We start from the raw sequence: 19,601 nt of genomic DNA, 5'->3' as shown, positions 1-19,601 counted from the left end.
TTATTCATTTTGATGTGTTTGGTCTTGTAGATGTTCTTTCCATTGAAAAATCCACATATTATGTTTCATTTATTGATGATTTAGTAGAAAGACATGGGTATACTTTCTAAAGAGTAAATATGAACTTTTCAGTTATTTTAAATAATTTAAAGAAATGATTGAGTTGTAGACTAGAAAGAAACTTAAATGTTTGAAGACTAATAATGATAGTGAATTTTTCTCTAATGATTTTGATATATTATGTAAAGACTGTGGCATTAATATACAAAAGACAACTCTATATTCTCCATAGCAAAATGGAGTTGCAGAAAGAATGAACAAGACACTGATGGAGAAAGCTAGGAGTATGCTAAGTGGTGCTAGTATAGAACAAATTTTTTGCATTGAAGCAGTTTCCACTACTTGCTACTTGATTAATAGGTCTCCTACATCAACTCTTGTTGATAAAACACCTATGAAAGCATGGTCAAGTCACAAGCCTTCATTGAAACATCTTTGAGGTTTTGGTTGCAAGGCATATGCATGTGCGCCAAAGGATAAGTGAACAACATTGGAGAATAAGGTTGTGAAATGTATCTTCATCAGTTATAGTTATGGTGTGAAAGTATACGAGATTTAGGACCCTATTGCATACAAGGTAATTCATAGTAGAAGTGTTATTTTTAGAGAAATTAAGTCTCCTTCTATTATATTGCATCCAAAACAGACTAAAAAAGAAAATGTGATTCAATTCCCTTCTGCACATGAAAGAGTTGAATCAAGACCACTTGATAGGCAAGAAATTGAGGAGAGCTCATCTAGCTCTGAATCTTTAGAAGAGGAGGGATAACCTCCAACTTAGCTTGTTCAAAGATCTATAAGACATAGAAAACCACCTAAAAGGTATTCACCTGATGATTGGAGATGTTTTTTTGCTTTGAATACTAATATGGATGAACCTAGATCTATAGAAGAGGCATTAGGTATGAATGATCAGAAATCTTGGAAGATTTCCATGGAAGAAGACATGGAAGATTTGAAAAATAATGATACATGGGATCTTGTACCATTTCCTAAAGGATGGAAACCTATTGGTTGTAAATGGGTGTTCAAGAAAAAGATTGGTACAGATGGAAGCATTGAAAAGTGTAAAGAAAGGTTGGTTGCAAAAGGATACTCTCAAGTTGAGGGTGTTGATTATGGTGAGATATTTTCTCCTGTTGCAAAAATGACATCCATTAGATTTTTTCTTTCTATTGCTACTGCATATGATTTAGAGGTTGAGCAAATGAAAGTGAAAACTGCTTTCCTTCATGGTGATTTGGAGCAAGATATCTATATGACAAAGCTAGAGCACTATGTGGTGAAAGGTAAAACCTATTTGGTCTATAAATTAAGGTAATCTTTGTATAGCCTCAAACAGAGTCCTAGGATGTGGTACCCAAAATTTGATACATATGTATTGAGTTTGGGATTTGAACATTCTAAATTAGATCACTGTGTTTATTACAAATGTGATGGTGATCATTTCTCATACATTCCATTATATGTTGATGATATGTTATTCATTGGTAAAGGGAAAGGTATGATTTTAGAACTAAAGTCTCAGCTTGCTCCTAATTTGAAATGAAAGATCTTGGTGCAATGAAACACATTCTTGGGACGGAAATTAGAAGAGACAAAGTGAACAAAAAGCTATGGCTAGGCTAGAGGAAGTATGTGAATTTAGTTTTATAGAGGTTCAACATGCATGATTGCAGACCATTATCTGTTCCCTTCATAGTTGGAACAAAATTATCTATTTTATATTATCCTACATCTCCATCAAAGATGGAAGGATTGAGAAGAGTGCCTTACTAAAATACAGTTTGAGGTTCGATGTATCCTATGGTTTGTGATAGATGAAACATTTCCCAAGTAGTGGGAGGTATTTCCAGATATATGTCTAATCCTAGTAGAATTCATTGGGATGCAATCAAAAGAGTCTTCAGATATTTGAAGGGTAGCTCAGAGTACTCTTTGTATTATCATGGTAATTTGGTTGGAGATGTGATTTCTATTTATATTCATGGTTATGTGGATTCAGATTGGCTAGCTGATATTGATAGTAGAATATCTACCGGTGCTTATGTGTTTACTTTATTTGGTCGTGCAATTAGTTGGATGAGTAAGGGACAAGATGTGGTTCCTTTGTCCACTACAAAAGGAGAGTATATGATAGCTACTCATGCTTGTAAAGAAGCCATTTATCTTAAGAGACTATGTTTAGATATTGGAATAAAACAAGGTGCAATGATAGTTTATTGTGATAGTCAGACTGCAATCTACCTAGCTAAGAACTTGACATTTCATGCTCAGACCAAGCGCATTGATGTTCAGTATCATTTTGTCAGAGATGTGATCGAAGATGGTAGGGTGAAGCTGGTTAAGGTACATACTTTGATGAATGTTGTGGATTTTCTAACTAGGGTTGTGAGCACATAGAATTTCAGATGGTGTTTAGAGTCTATGGGCCTCATGGCCCCTAGCAATTAATTTATTATGTTGATACTCCATTTTCTCTTACAAGGTGTTTGACTAATGGGAGAATGTTGGGAAAATGGTGTGTCAACCTTGCATTTACATGAGGTTACTATTTATAGTAATTTTTTTTTAGCATGAAATGGTGCAAAATTCTCCCCGAAGCTTCAGATTGTTTGGATAAGCATGCTGGTAAATTTTTGTCACAAGGTCATGGCTAGTTTTGAAGATATTAAAGTTTTCATTTTTGGAGGGTGCGATGAAAGGTTTAATATTTTTTTTGAGGACTTTAGACCCTTTAAAACACCCTAAAAAGTGGGCATAACTATTGGAGCAGGTTACGAGGTGATAGAGCACTTCACGAGATTTCCAGTGCATCAAATGGTTCATCAATTGAACACCTGGTTCACAAGTTATGGCCTCCGGAAGTTTGGACTCCTAAAATAGGAAATATAAATTGCATCAGACACATAAATGAGCTGTAAAAGGGAGGAACACATTTTTATGCATGTTTTGACATGTCATAGGGCATCTAGAATGGAGTTAAGGTCGGCTCTACTTTATTGGGTGGTTTTAACCCATGGTTTTGTAATACCATTTGATGGTTTCCTGTATTGTATCTCCTATATATGAGGTGCACAGATAGAGGTTGTGTGTAAGAGTCTCATGGTTATTGAATTACCTTTGAATCTCGGATTAGTGGTACTCCTATGAAGAGCTTTCTCTACAAGAATATTATAATCTATTATTGATTGTTGACTAATATATTGAGTTGCTTTTGGAGTGTGGGGTTTTTCTCTTGAAAGGGTTTTCCCCATGTAAATTACTATGTTGGGGTATGCATGACATTATATTGATTTTTGTTAAGTTTTTGTAACCATTTTAATGATTTGTAAATTTTTTGCATTACCCTCCTCTCAAGGTTAGTGTAGGAAGTTGTTTCACTACTTAACTTCCTTACATATTAAGATAGGGCCTATTGACCTATATAGCAAGGTATAATCCTTGTTTATTTGAGTTATTTTATACATAGATGCATGCACACATGTACATCATGTGTACATTATATATTACTTTATACATTCTTTATGAGCTCGTTCAATACATACATGTCTAGACATTTCATTATATCTATCCGTTGGTGTAATTATTTATTTATCTTGGATATAATTACACTTTACTTAAGTTTACTTAGGTACATGCATTTCATTGTAGTTTGCATATGAGACACCTAGGGAGATGTGCATACATTGTGAGTGTGTATGTAGGAGAATTTCCACCTTTTATGGTGTGATCTTGTTATTAGTCTATCATATCCACTTATTATGCAGTGATAATTCCACCTTCGGTGGGTGATCCATCTCATGTGGAATATTTTACTATTTCTCCCACCTACCCCTACCCACCCTTACATCTCATTGAGCCACATGTCATCATTGTGTGCTCTCTTGTCTCTTAGCCTCAGCTTTATAAGTAGGATTATCATACATTGTGTGTAACAATTATCTTGATGATCTAGTTGATCTCTTTTGCATCTTGATAGGAATACAATTTATTCTTGTCACATTTTATCTCTCTTGTCATTGTGCTATCTTATGGTCTCTTTGATCTTGGTTGCTTCAAGCATAATCTCACATGGTATTAGAATGGTTGGAGCACCTTTGAATAGCATAGCCTTTCGAGATATTTTGAAGGAGGTCAAGAGGTAGATATGAGGAGCAGTATCTTTTAGAGGTGTCCTAGAACAAATCCGACCTCACCATTGTGTCCGGGTGGCTGTTTCCATGAATTTTGACTATAAAGTCACCCATATTGGGTGAAAGTCAAATTTGGGTCTTGGAGGAAAATTTTTGCCCAATTTGGGTAGTATAGTATGGTTTTTCAAAAAAAGAAAACAAATATTTTGTATTTTCTGTGAAATTTTTAAAATTTCGTACTTTTTATTATTCGTAGATTTTAAATATTGTAAAGTTTTATTTAAAAAATATAAATAAATAAATATATTTTATACCTTTTTTTGGGGGGGGGGGGTTTAACCCCCACCCCTGTGTATATCGTACTCTGCATATTAAAATTTTGCAGTCTCCTTCGACCTCTATTGTCATCATAGTACATCAGCTGTCTTCAACCACTGGTTTCTCTCGTGGCTCCCGATGACATATCTCATCCGACGCTCATGTTTTAACCCCTACATTTTTGTTTAGCGACCTCCCAGTCCTCATTTGTTCTGACAACCTTTTGACCACCTACACATGGGCTCCAGCGAATCCACTCCCATCTGGTGCCTCCTCCCATGCCTCTGCATTCTTCGAATGCTCCATGGTCAACTGTTAGCTGTCGAGACTCCCGTGGTTGTCGCTGCTTCTCCGGCTCCCGTGGCTGTCTCCTGGCATCCTTCCGACAACCTCTGCTCAGGCTCCCACTAGTGATCGATGACCAACAATTGTCCCGCATCCTACTGGCAACCTGCTACTCCCACTGATGACTTCTCCTTCACGCCATCGACCCCCCAAAATCTTTCCTAGTAACTTCTATTTCCTGCCACCGGTGACTTCAGCCATTGCAATTTTCGTGCTCCACCTGCCCCCTATTTGTTTGCTTAAGTGAGAGACGAACACATGGCCACCCTTCATTTTCCTTGAAATGCCAACTCATGAGGTCACATGGCGATATTTGATTAGTCATCATGCATAGTCAGATCTGCACAGTCAATAGTCTACTCAGCACCAACTATGCATAGTCAGCATATGGTACTGACATCATCCTACCACATAGACAATCCTTGTCATCTAACACATCAGCTCCATACATTGCCACATCGGCTTCTGTACACCACATGTCACAACTCAATTTTTCCATGTCAGCACGTTCGTACAGTACGAATGATAGTCAACAAGGGAAGTGAAGTTTTCTTCAATGGTCATATGACCATCAAATTTAGGCTCGTGTTTTTCTGACATCATCAATTTTTAAAAAATTTGGCAGGCCCCTCTCATTGAGCTTTTTGATTTTGTAGTTCAACTTCAAATGGCCATATCTTGCTTATTTTTGCTCCTTTTTTGGTGCAATTTTTTTTGAAATGGGCTAATTTTTTGTGTAATTTCATGTGCTGGCATTATTTTTTTATTTTCATCAACACATGTTTCATAAAATTCAGTTTTTGGTGACTATACCTATCCAATCCCGATTTATGCAACTTTCAGGACTCTATTTGGGCTCATACGAACTCCTTTTCAGATGTCAGTTTTTTGAAAGTGCATGATTTTTACTCTACTTTCATAATATGCTATCAGTTTGCAATGATTTTTAGTGGAAATTGTACTTTCTGTATATGATCTTTTTTGGCCAATTTAGCACTTGTATTGCATAGATCTATCTTTCTGGTATTTTGTATTATAGTTCTTTGGCTATTGGGGCAGTTGTAAAACAAAATTAGAAGTCCACCTTGCCATTGTTTACAAGTGGCCTATTGTACACGCACTACATATAAAGTGCCAAAATCATCATTTTTTTTGGGGGGGGGGGGGGTACTTTGATTGAGTGAATTTGGGGGGGTGTCTCTTGTTCTCTTGTTCTCTTGTGTTCTTTTATTTATCTTCTATGGGTTCTCCTAATTTTTCCCTCTTAACTCCACATAATTATGCTACTTGGAAAATTGATGCATGGAGTAAACTTATGAAAAAAGGATTCTCATTACATTGATGGAACTATTGTTGCTCCCGCTGATCCTAAGGTTGATCCCAATGGTCACTTAGATTGGCTCACTAAGAAAATCATGGCAATTAGTACCTTAATAAAGTATGTATCAAAGGATCTCATCTTTCATATTGAGAAATGTACCTTAATTAAGGATGCTTGGCAAAAGTTTCAAGACTTGTATGGTCAAGTTGATGAGATTAGGGGATATCAAATTGATAGTGATCTCACCATGTTACATCCCTAATACTATACAAGACTATGTCACTAAGGCAAAAGAGTTGAGGGCACAACTCAAGGATTGTGGCATTGATAAGAAGGATACTCAATTGATCTTCAATTTGATGGGCAAGTTTCCACAAGAATATGTAGCATTTTTTTTCTAGTTTCCAAACCCATAGGATGACAATGGGTTCAAGCTACACAATGCCTAGATTTGATTCTTTCACCAACATATTGATGATGGAATAGACTAAGTTGATAAGCATGAGAATTCTTAAGGCTTCTAAGTCTCAAGCATTAGTGGCAAATCAAGGGAACACAAAAAATTAAGGAAAGGACAACTCAAACAAGAAGAAATGGTAATCAAATCCTAAGGACAAAGCACCACCTTCTCCACAACAAGGAGATTCATCCTCTTCCAAGAAGGATGATTCACCAAATAAGGAGAGACCTACATGTGCCTATTGTAAAAAGGTTGGTCATGAGGAGCATCATTACCATTCTAAGAAGATTGATGAGCTCATACATATCTCAAAAAGCACAACATTGATTTGCCTAATGCCTACAAGAAGGAGGATTCATCACAATCAAAGTAAAAAGGGAAAGCATTCATGGCCTCAACAAGTGGGAAGACTCACTCTTTTGGGACAAGAAAAGGACAAGCTCTTTGTGCTACTATAGTCATGATTTAGGGAGATGGCTTCTAGATTTAGGGGCTTCTCATCATATGATATCTTTGGAGTCTATGTTTTCTACATTTGAGCCTTGCACCATGCCGCAGATTTTGATGGGCAATCATACATACATGCATGTGATTGGAAAATAAACTATTTCCATTGGGGATAACTCCTTCAATGATGTGTTGTGTGTACCCCACTTGACAAACAATCTTCTTTCCATCTATCAAATTACACATGGGGCAACTAAGAGAATTGTGGAGTTCACACCTGAGTTAGTTTTCATTATTGACTTGGAGATTACTGCTATCATTGTAACTGGGGTGGTGGATCATGCATCTTAGTTATACTCCTTTTTCAAATTTTGTTGATGAGGATGATTTCACATATGATGATTCTTCACTTGATGATTCATATTTTGAGTAGAACTTTGAGTACTTGAACTTGGGGATTCTCACATGTGACCCCATTCTTGAGCCTTGCATTTCATCTTCTCCTCTTGATATTACATCACCTATTGCACCTGATGATGTAGATAGTATGATAGTTTTTCCTTCTTGTGATTCAGTGCAACATGATATCTTTTGTCTTCCAGCTTCAGTTCATTGGGATGACTACTTGACAACCATTGCAGGTTTGTTTGTGGAATCCTACATTGTAGATTTGGGAGACATCATTGATGACATTCATCTTCTCTTTTATGAAGATGATCCTTCTTCAATTGTTGCGAGGGAACACTTTGACCCTCTTGTTCATTATCTACATGATCATTCTTGTGAGGTTGACATGATTATGGATGCTTATGCATAACAGTTGGAGGAGGTCTCTTTATCCTTAGAGGAGACATGTAAGTCTCTGAGACTTGTTCTGCATTCATCTCCACAAGATCTTGGAGTGCCTTTTTCAGCAATGTGGAGCAGTTCAACACCTTTGGATGGGGTCTCTTTTAGCATTGACATGGTGATACTTGAGTAGTTTTCAGAGACTTCATTCATCATGAGTTTTTCTCCTACATCTTCCCTTTATGATTGGGGAGACTTCATGGATACACCTTTGGTTTTGTTTCTTCCCAAGGGGAGGAACATTGTTTGATGTTCATAGAGAAGTTTCTTCATTCATTCTTTAGCTTCTACCATTGGTACAGATTCTACATTGAGGGGGGGCTACCTAGCTTCTCTTCTTCTCTCATATTGGGGGGACATCTTCCTCACATGGGGTTTTATCGTTCACATACTTCTATGAGATTTCTCTTGTATAGTTTTCATCTCTCTTTTTGGGGGAGTATTTTTTTCCATTGGGTTTTTCTCTCTTTCCCCGCATTATGAGAGATTGCATTGGTTTGCATGCATTTGTATTTGTACATGGGTACCTAACATGGCCTCATATGCGAGACCCATCTTGCATTGCTTTGTTGCATTGTAGACTTAAGTGTATTCCCCTAAGTTGCACTTAATGGGGGGTGTTGGTGTAATTATTTATTCATCTTGGATATAATTACACTTTACTTAGGTACATTCATTTTATTGTAGTTTGCATATGAGACACCTAGGGAGACGTGCATACATTAGGAGTGTGTATGTAGAAGAATTTCTATCTTTTATGGTGTGATCTTTTTATTACTCTATCATATCCACTTATTATGGAGTGATAACTCCACCTTTGGTGGGTGATCCACCTCATGTAGAATATTTTACTATTTCTCCTACCTACCCCTACCTACCCTTGCATCTCATTGAGCCACATGTCATCATTGTGTGCTCTCTTGTCTCTTAGCCTTGCCTTTATAAGCAGGCTTATCATACATTATATGTAACAATTATCTTGATGATCCAGTTGATCTCTTTTGCATCTTGATAGGAATACAGTTTGTTCTCATAATATTTTATCTCTCTTGTCATTGTGCTATCTTATGGTCTCTTTGATCTTGGTTGCTTCAAGCATAATCTCACACTATCTTACTATAGATATACATATTCTCATGCATTCATGTGTATTTTAAATTAGATATAAAATATTATATACATATTTTATGCTCATGTGTTTCATTATATCTATATCTTACTATATATATACATATGCTCATGTGTTCATGTGTGTTTTACATTAAATTTCAAACATTATGTACATGTTTTATGTTCATGCATTTTATGATCATGTTTTTTCTTCTTACTAATTAGATATGTGTCAACTTTAATTTTATGTAAAAATTAAGTACTAATTATCCTTGTAGACACCTAAAAATGTCTCATTAATTGCATGTTAATTGTTCATCTTAATCAGTTAAATAATTCTTTAATTATTTAATTAAGTTAATCCTTATTTTTTTGAATTAATTTAATCATCACTCTTTATCTTACTAATTATTCAATTTCTATTTCTATCTTCATCATTTAATCATTTAACCCTTTCCTAGTATTAATTAAATATTTATTATTTAATTAATTATGGTTTAATTTCTTTAATTAAATAATCTTAATTATTTAATTAAATTCAATTTCTAATAGTTAAATAATTTCTTTAAAATTATTTAATTAGCTAATTCATTCTTCTAATTCAAAATACAAATTTGAATATCCCAAAATTCAAATTTCATCTAATTTTAAATATTCCTCTAATTCAAATTCAAATTCAAAATCACCAAAATCCAATTTCATCTAATTTCACTGAATGTGCATTTCAATTTCACTTTTAAAAAATCAAAATTCAAAACAAATGCAAAATAAATTGAATTTCAAATTAAAAATCCTACAACACATGCTAAAATCATAACTGAGCAATCAAATCAGTTATCTCATCAATTAACTCAGTTAACTCTTCAATCTCCTTTTCTAACTCTTAATCAACTTTTTCTAACATCCAATTAGATGAGTCATCTCCCTAGTTAACTCTGTTAACTAATCAATCTATCCAGTCATCTACTCAATCTATTCACTTAACAATTCAATTCAACTCAACTATCAATCAACATGTGAGCTCATTTGAGTTCAACCTCTCAATCAATTCAACTCAACTATCAATCAACATGTGAGCTCATTTGAGTTCAACCTCTCAATCAATCTCACCCAAAAATCTATAAATTAAGCATGAATTCTCCATTTTCAACAATCATGAGCTTCAAAAACTTGTGACATTTTGTAGGTTATCAACGCAATATTTGAGAGCCAACATTACTCAAAAAAGAGAAGAACAATGGAAGTGATTTGCATCTATGCCATAGGGAGTTTTAATTGATTTCATTTATAGCCTTATTGTATTGCATGCATACTTTCATTGATGATTAGAATTCATTAATTAGATTGGATTTGTGATTTCCTATTATTCTGATTAATAGTGATGAATTTTCCTCTAACACATTTGGTGAACCCAACATGAACTTACAACTACTGATCTTATTTTTCTGATTTTTTAGTTTTGCAGGTTTTATGTACGGATTCTCGCAGGTGCAAATATCATTTTGCATTTGTCTACACAAATTTTTACGTCAGCTCACTCACCATTTCACATATGCTCAATCAGAATTTGGCATTCATCATCTCATCATGTCACATTTGTATATCTTGAATTTTGCATTCGTCTATAGTAGTTTTGCAGTCAAATATTTTGTCATCCATGTTCACGACTTTGTTCTCCTTATAATCCGCATTAAGTTTTATAATTCTATAGTTTTTCATTATTACTTCCATATGCTATCTAATATGCATCTTATCCAATGGCATGCAAAGTGAGATTCAAAATTTTAGGATCTGGAAGGAAGGCTGAACACAAAAGACAACAGAAAAATTTCCGGAGAACCTTGAAAGAAGGATTGACAAAAAGAGAAAAAAATTACCAAATTTTTTTTTATTGCCATCGAAAAATTGTCCTAGGCTACATTCAGAAATACAAGACAATACAATGGACACATTTGAGATTTTCCCTCTCCGTTCTGGTATAATTTTGGTCTAACTCTCTATTTTTGAAGACATTTTTATTTTTTATATTTTCTTTGGTTTCTATTTCACATTCATTTTGAGTTTATGTCGAATTCATTCTATCAAATTTCACATTAGTTCTATTAGAATTTTGCATTAGCCATAGTGGAATTTTTGCATTTGTCTAGATAGGTTTTCACATTCGACTAGTGAGATACAAATTTCTTTATTTCTGATTTTTTTCTTTGTTTTGGTTTTTTGATATTACTGATGTTTTGTCTGTATCATGTGGCAGGGAAAATAGGGAAGGCATGATTGGTCCAAGGCTTTTTGTGAAACTACTAATATGTGTGATTGCAATATCTTTTAGGTTTTAAATTCACACTTTGTTTGAAGCTTTAAAATGGACATGCATGAAATTCACACTTGGACTTTGGTGCTTAAAATGGACATGCATAAAATTCACATTGTTTTAGTGCTATAAAATTGACATGGGGATGCAATTCATTACTACAATTGGAAACTAGAAAATGGACATGTATACAAACTCAAACTTTAATTTGGGCTTAAAATTGGACATGAATCTGTCTTATGCTTAGCTTAGCTCACACATTGCAATATTTAAAAGGAATGAATCATTGTTCATTTTGTTTGGAGAATTTTCTTAATCTAGAGGATAGACCCACTATTGCATTGAGTACCTTTCCACCCACCTTCAGGGTCTTGGGAGAGAGGGAAAGGTGATAACAACACCTTTTTCTTTTAGTAGTTGAGGGATATCTTTGACTGGGAATTTCATCACCTCACAAAGGTATCTCAAATTGGGATGTGTTGGGGATATCATCTCTCCTAGCGTACTCTCGAGAGGGTTTTTCAAGCTACTGTATAAGTATATTGGTTAGGCGGCTGGAGTGTTAAGTGAATTTGATGTATGTGGAGGCCTTCTTTACATCAATAAGCTCAAATAAAGCCTTAAGTGGATTACCTTGAGAATCCGTTGCTGGATTGAGACCCCTTGAAATTTTACTATGAACCAATTTAGTATCCAAAAATCCTTACATTGAATGGTTCAGGGTGTGTGAATTGTACCCCATAGATATCCCTCATGTACCCTTCAAGAATGAAATAAGAATTCCCTAATGATTTAAGATCTTCGGATCTTCATGTTGGCATATCTGATGAAGACAATGATGAGGAGATTATTGGCATATGGAGATGTTGATGAGATGAGAAGATAACTAGTAAAGTTATTGTTGGCTAGATGATGATGATATAGTTGTTAGTTGTTTGATGAATTTATTTGTGTTGTCAATGATGGCAACCATTTTTTTTGAGTCATCTAAGTCATCTAGGCCTACCGGTAAAGCATGACCCATAGAAGAATGTGTTAGACAACGAAATTGCTAAGTTGTTGTAAACCAACAAACAAGAACATTGCAATGATCAAGACAATGGTATGGATGATTGGTGAAGAGTTAGATGTTGTAGTGTTGAATATATGTTTATGACATTTGCATGAGTCTGTGACTACAACCACATCAACAAATTCAATATATTGAGTGAGTTATAATTGACTATCATAAACTCTATGAAGAAGAATGTATACTAGTAACAAATCTTTAACTGGTAATGATTTATGTTTTGGCAGTGAATCTAATCATGTTCATTACTTAGTGATGACATGTTAGAAACTGTGCGTGATGATAAGATTACATTTAAGTGCATTCAAGGATCAAATTTCTTGGGAAAAAATGAAGTGCTTAGCATGTAACAAGGGTTTGATGGCTTATCAAATCGATGTGCGGTGATCATTCAACAATGGAATTGTCTTGAAATTTTTTGTGATGATCTGTAAATGATTTGTAATGATCTGTAATGATCCGTAAATATGAATTCAATGTATTTTGAATGTAGTTAGGGTTATGTAACTGGTCTAGTTGAAAAGTGTATTTAGGTCAAGTTTGAGAAGAGATTTTGTGTTGGTGATTTGAGAATAAGAGTGCATCAAACCAGATTTGAGTGTTTGCATGTGAGAAGTAGAGATTGAGATGAAAAGGATTTATACTAGAAAGAAATGAAGTGCTGTGATAAGATCATTTGCCCTATTTTTCCCTAAATAGTTACAATAGTTTGAAATCCCTTAACCGGGTAGATCCTAACAAGTCTTATTTCTAAATTCCTTCAACGGGTGGCTCATTAGCTTGATTTTAAAATCCTCTAACAAGATTATGTTGGAATTTGCATGAATATTACATTAATGATATTCTATGTTGTCATTGATGTCAATTAAACTGGTAATAATATTGCTGCAATATTGTTATTGTAACCGATAGGAAGAATTTGTGGAGTGAACCAGTAACTAGTGTAAACCTTATCTATTGATGTAACCGGTAAACCCTACCTATTGTTTTTGATAAACCCTAACCGATTAAGTTTGGTGAATTGGTTATAGTGGTTTATGATTTGATGATAAGCGGCAATGATGATGACACACATGATTATTGTATGAAGATAATTCTAAGAGATTTTGGCAAGTTCTTGTAATGGTTTTTGTCTAGGGAATGAGCCAATGTATTGCATCTAATGAAAATCCTATGATGAGTTTCTAAGTTCAATGAGTGGTGATCAAGGAGCGATCAAGGTTTTCTTGATTGATGTGCAAAGATTGCTATGTAATCCAATGGTCATACTTGAACCAAATTTGTTTGTAATCTCGATGAGAGTTAGGTTTTTGTTGTGTTACCGACTTGATTGATTTTTTTATAATGTCAATGAAGTTGTTTAGTTCTATTGAGTTGGCATAAAGATAGACACAATTCAGCTGAGTGTGTGGTTGCTGAACTGGATGATGCATTTGCACTTTGAGTAAAGGTAGATAGGAGCATGAAATGGATCTAATCAAGCAAGTGTAGTGCTATTTAGATAGATCAGCAAACTGCTGTTATTTTCTAACAATTACAACAGAATTGAAATCCCCTAACTGGGTAAGCTCTAAAAAGATTGCTACTATTCAAATCCTCTAACAAGGTGGTCCATTAGATTGGATTTTCAAATCCTCTACCGAGGTTACTCCTTATAGGGTATTTCTTCTAACAAGGCATTTGTAGTCAATCCCTTAACCGGGTGATTCCTAACAAGATCAGTTCTTAATAGGACTTTTTGTAAAGCTTTAATAGGCTAGGCTCCTAATAGGGTGAGCTTCAGAAGAGTTCAGATAGTTATCTTGTGAGTCTCATCTCATCATGGTTTTTACCTATTTTGGTTTCCACATCAAAAAATATTTGTGTCAAGTGGTGAATGTTTTCATGGTTGATTTACTTAACTACTTAACTATTTTGATAAGTCATGATAACCAGAAGCATTGAGAAATGAATTAGTCATTTACTGTTAATTTGTGGTAACAAACAACCGGTTTATCTTATGAGTTTTTATCTTGATAGAGTTATTATTCTAAGTTTACTTTGAGAGATTGATTGGTGAAGTTTGTATTAGGTTTTCTATCTACTGATTCATCCCACCCTCTTAGTAGTTGACCAGATACTTATTCTTTCATCATAGCATCAATTGTTATCAGAGCATTTTAGGTCTTTTAAGGTCTAAGCTTAACAGGTTGAGGTAAAGATCTGTAAATCATGATGAAGAAGGAAGGTCTGAAGATTAATAAAGAGAAGTATAGGATATGGAGTGATAAAATGAAAATTTATATCAAGATTCTAGGTAGTCAGTATTGGGAACATGTCAATACTAAGTATGTTGCACCTACTGGGATGTTGACTGATGATTAGAAGAAAGAGCAACAAGAAAATCATCAAGCATTGGAGGCTATTATTAGTTCTTTTTCTGATGCAGAGTATGTAGATGTTCATGGTCTTGAAACTGCATATGAGGTATGGAAAAAACTTGAAGATATTTTTAGTGGTGATGAACATGGTAAGATTGCTAAAGATGAAATTCTAAGAGGAAAATTTAATGACATGTGTATGGCTGAAGGTGAGAATATCTAGCAGTATGGTCAAAGGATAAAAGAGATAGTCGATGAAATTAAGAGTGCATGAGGTAAAGTGGAAGATTCCATAGTGATTAGTAAGGTACTAAGAACTCTGCTATCAGTCTATGCTATCCGAGTTGTAGCTATTCAGGAGCTGAAGTCCATTGACAAAACTAAGGTAATGCTTGACTCCATCATTGGCAAGCTTACTGCTTTTGAATTAAATGGTTATGATGGTAGTGTACAAAAATCTGAGTTTGCATTTAGAGCTTCTGTTTCTAACCCATCTATGAAGAAAAGTAGAGTTCCATGCTGGCAAATGAACACTCCAATGAGATATTGTAGGTGATTGAAGGTTTTTTCATTGATGGAAAAATTGCAATCCTATGACATGAGCAAGACAATTTACCAGCACCAGTAACAAAAGACTCTACATCGGCACATAGAACACAGGTAGTGAAAGGAAGTATATTGGCACCCAGGGTGACATGAAATTTGTTTATTATATAATTTGTAATTAATTGTAAAATCATTATAAGCCGACTTGGCAAGTTGTATAATGACTCATATATGTATGAGATCATTATAGAACATTTTGTAAGAAAGTAGATAGGCAAAATAAGGCAGACCTATTATGCGAATTATAGGTTAAGGGTTTATGTATGAAGTAGAGCTAAAACCGGTACTAGATCTGGCATAGTAGATGCTATTTTGAAGCAGTACAAGACATTGGATTTGCATAATCCATCTTGTAAGTCAGTGATGTTGGCATATGCACACTCCAATGAGACATTGTATGTGATTGAAAATTTTACTATTGCAAGAAATAAGAGAAGAGAACTTTGTGAAAAATTGTAAAATGAGAATGATGAAAAGGAATCACTTAATGATATAATAAGCAAGTTGAAATAAGAGAACATGGCAACAAAAAATGAAATGCTGGATATGACTATGAGATTTTGCAAAGAGATTGAGGACATGAAGAAGATTGAAGAACAATTGACCAGAAGACTAAGTGATGCAGCAAATGAGAATACAAGACTTAGCTATGGAAATGACATGTTGAAGACAGATCTGATGCATACTCAAAATGACTCAAATGAACTAATGAGACAAAAAGAAATCTTGGAAAGAGAACTAGAAACTGCAAATCAACATAAAGAAAAATTCAAGAAAATCTCAGAGGAACTTGGCACCTTGCTGAAGAATCAAAAACCTAAAGGTGACACTTCTGGAATTGGCTTTGAAGTTGGTGAAAGCTCCAGTACTGCAAATACTCAGGATCACAACAAACCGGTAAGACAACCTAATGCTTATAAATTCAATGGTCATAGAGAAAATGAATGTAGATCTATAAATTATCAAAATATCAACACACCCGTCGATCAATGTTCCAAATGCAACAAAGTTGGTCACAACTCTGAAAACTGTAGAATGAATGTGAGATGTTATGTTTGTGGAAGATTTGGATATTTATCTAATCAATGCAAGATACAAACCGACATAGGTTATGGGAAAGCTATTCAGAAGAATAATGTAACTTGTTATGCATGTAACAAGATTGGGCATATTGCTAAATTTTATAGAAGTAAAGGAACACTGGTAGACAACAAAAGTTCTAGCTTGAAAGGTAAAGAAAAAGTTGAAGAGGTTAAGCAAGAATTCTCAAAACAATGGATTAGAAAAGCTGATCTAAATATTAGGAATACTCCTCCATTGGTAGAACAAACCGATGCTTCACCGGTAGGATAGAGTGACGCTTCATTGGAAGGACAGAGCAGTGCTCCACCAACAGGAAGTTCTTCATCTAATTGAAGAAAATTTCCTTGAGGGTTTGGCAATCTATTGATACATGTTCTATTGTTCCCTCGGTTAAGATAAGAAGTTGGAAATTATTTATTACTGGCAAACAATGTTAAGTAAATACTTAACCGATATGCAATTAATGTGGTAGATGGAAAAAAGACATTATAAGATTAAAGTTTTGGCTCCATTTCATTTCACCAAGATTTCAAATTTTTAGAGAGCGCGAAGACTCCGAGCTAAGGCATTTCGAGCAAGAAGAAAGCACACTCCAAGCAATCATCCATCCAAGGCAGTAAAAGGTATTTAATCATGGCATCCACCTCTACAATTGAATACATAGCAAACCCTACTATTGTTGAGGTAATAAAAAGACCTAGGCCCGTATTTCAGTTAGTTCCCGAGATAGCAAAGAAGGATGATACCTTAGGTGCTTTTTCTCAAATTCCTAAGGGAGTTGTTTATGTTGAAGACCCCAGAATGTACATCCACTGTAACATTGAAGAGTTAGGAGATGAGGAAATCAAAACCATGTATAAAACCATGATATGTGATAATACCGGCAATGTAAAGGATGAACACAAAATCATTGAGACCCTAGGATTTAGAGAAATCCTTAGCATTCCTGAATTTCCAAAGGATGTTATTAGGATAGTTTTAAGTAGGTTACATGAGAATTTTTCTGGTTAGATGCAATCCATAAGATCACCAAGCAAGTTGTGAAAGCTATCTTAGGGTTACCGACCACCGATAAGAGACCAGATAAAACCAAGAAGGTTTCCAATGACCTAGTTATAAACCTAACTGGTGCAACATTTGACAAGAGGTCTCTAAAGGTTACTGATGTAAAAGATACCAATGTGAGATTTATCAGCATGATATTAGGGTATAAAGCTACTCATGCTAATAGACTTAATTCAGTTTCAAGTTTATGCATTAAGAGTGCTTATGACATAGTCACAGACAATGCAAAAATTGACATATGTGAATGGTTAAAGGATGAATTAATTGACAACCTTGGAAAGATCAAAAAGGACAAGAAAGGAACTTTCAGATTTGGAAATTTGTTGGTATGCCTAATGCTACACATAACAAAACAGGTTCCTAGTATAGGTTACAAATAACTTGGATATGACATACTGGTAGGCAAACAATTGACTGAACTATTCAGTAACATGGGTGAGAACAAGGAAAACAATATTAATGACTTCTTTCAAGCATTACAAGACCAAAATGAAGAAAAGAGTAAGGTTATCATAGAAGATTGTAGATAAATACAAAGATGATATATGCTTTGTCATTAAGAAAGATGAAATCTGGATGGAAGCGGTCATCCCAAGGACAGTTTGGGTAACCGAGATGGGCTATGAAACAGATGATCACATAGTTGAAACATATGCCAAAGCACTTCTGGAAGCCCCCAGAGAACCAAAAGAAGAAATATTTGGTAGTGCTGAAACCATAGAAAGCCAAATTCAATCAAAGAAAAGAGTGAAAAAGGTTGAGGCAGTTGTAAGGAAAGGGTCCAGACAAGCAAAAGCCATTAAGGAAGATGTATTGAAGAAAACGGGCATAACAGAGGATGAGTTAGCAGCTCCACAGCCTGAAACTCACCTATCACTGCTAGGTACTTCTTTAGGAAGTGACATGCCTGTAACTTTTAAAAGAGTTGTAAGGAAAAGAGATCCTTCACTGACAACCACACCTTCACCTAGGAGGACAAGACAAAAGCAACAAGCAGTGAGATCTTTGGTTAGAAAGGCCACACCAAAGAAGAAACTAACACCTAAGAAGAAGAAAAGGATAAACAAAGACTTGGCCCCTCTTGATATATTACTAAATGAAATCATAGAGGAAGGTAAACTGAAGAACATAGAGAAAATATATGACACTCTAACAGCTGATGAAAAAGAGCAAGTTGAGAATAGTGCTATATTACATATGGATATGTACAAGAAATTTTTGATGGAAGTAGTCAATGAAATTCTTGATGAATTATTCAAAAGACTAGAGGCAAGAAGACAGGCAGTGATAGAATTGGATAAGAAAATAAAAATTGAGAAGTTACTTGCTATATATCTAGTAAACTCTCCAAAAAAAATTGATGATTTAATTACTCAAGCAAACTGGCCAGTATTCTCTACTGCACATCGACATATTTCACTAATGGTAGGAAGAGTTAATGAGGTAACAGAGGAAATAGAAGATGGATGGGATATATTCCTAGTTGAGAAAGAAAAACAAGAAGAATATAGGAATCCCAAACCTATAAAGGTTTATCAGAAATACAGAGACAAAGGGAAAGGTAAAGTTGGTGGACCACCAAGCATCAAAGTTAAAGACAACTTACCCCCATCTTCTTTAAATACTCCACTGGTAAAGTCAACAACTACTAAAGATCAACCGATAGCCGAAAGTATGGATGTAGAGGATAAAAATCCTAATTCTGAAGTCCTATATACTGTGGATGTTGATACTCAGAAGATCAACATAGTAGTAGACAAACATACAACTAAAAAGTCAGATATGGCTAGTGAGCCTTTGGTAGCAGGGGAAACTGATAAATCGACAGATGATAAAGAGAAAAAGGTAGAGACTGAGTCACAGACTAAGGAAATGAAACCTACAGAGAAACAAATAGAGCAAAAGGCTCTAGAACAACAACAACCAGAATAGGTACATAAGGAAAGAGTGCCATCGGCAACCAGTGAAGGAGGAAAACCAGTGCTTAAAGAAATACAGACACAAACTGAACAACCAGAAGTCAATACAAGCTTGGTAACTTCCATTAGTAGTCAGATTGTT

Source organism: Cryptomeria japonica, chromosome 8, assembly GCF_030272615.1.
Source record: "Cryptomeria japonica chromosome 8, Sugi_1.0, whole genome shotgun sequence".
Classification (NCBI taxonomy): Eukaryota; Viridiplantae; Streptophyta; class Pinopsida; order Cupressales; family Cupressaceae; genus Cryptomeria; species Cryptomeria japonica.
This window is presented reverse-complemented; position numbering follows the sequence as displayed.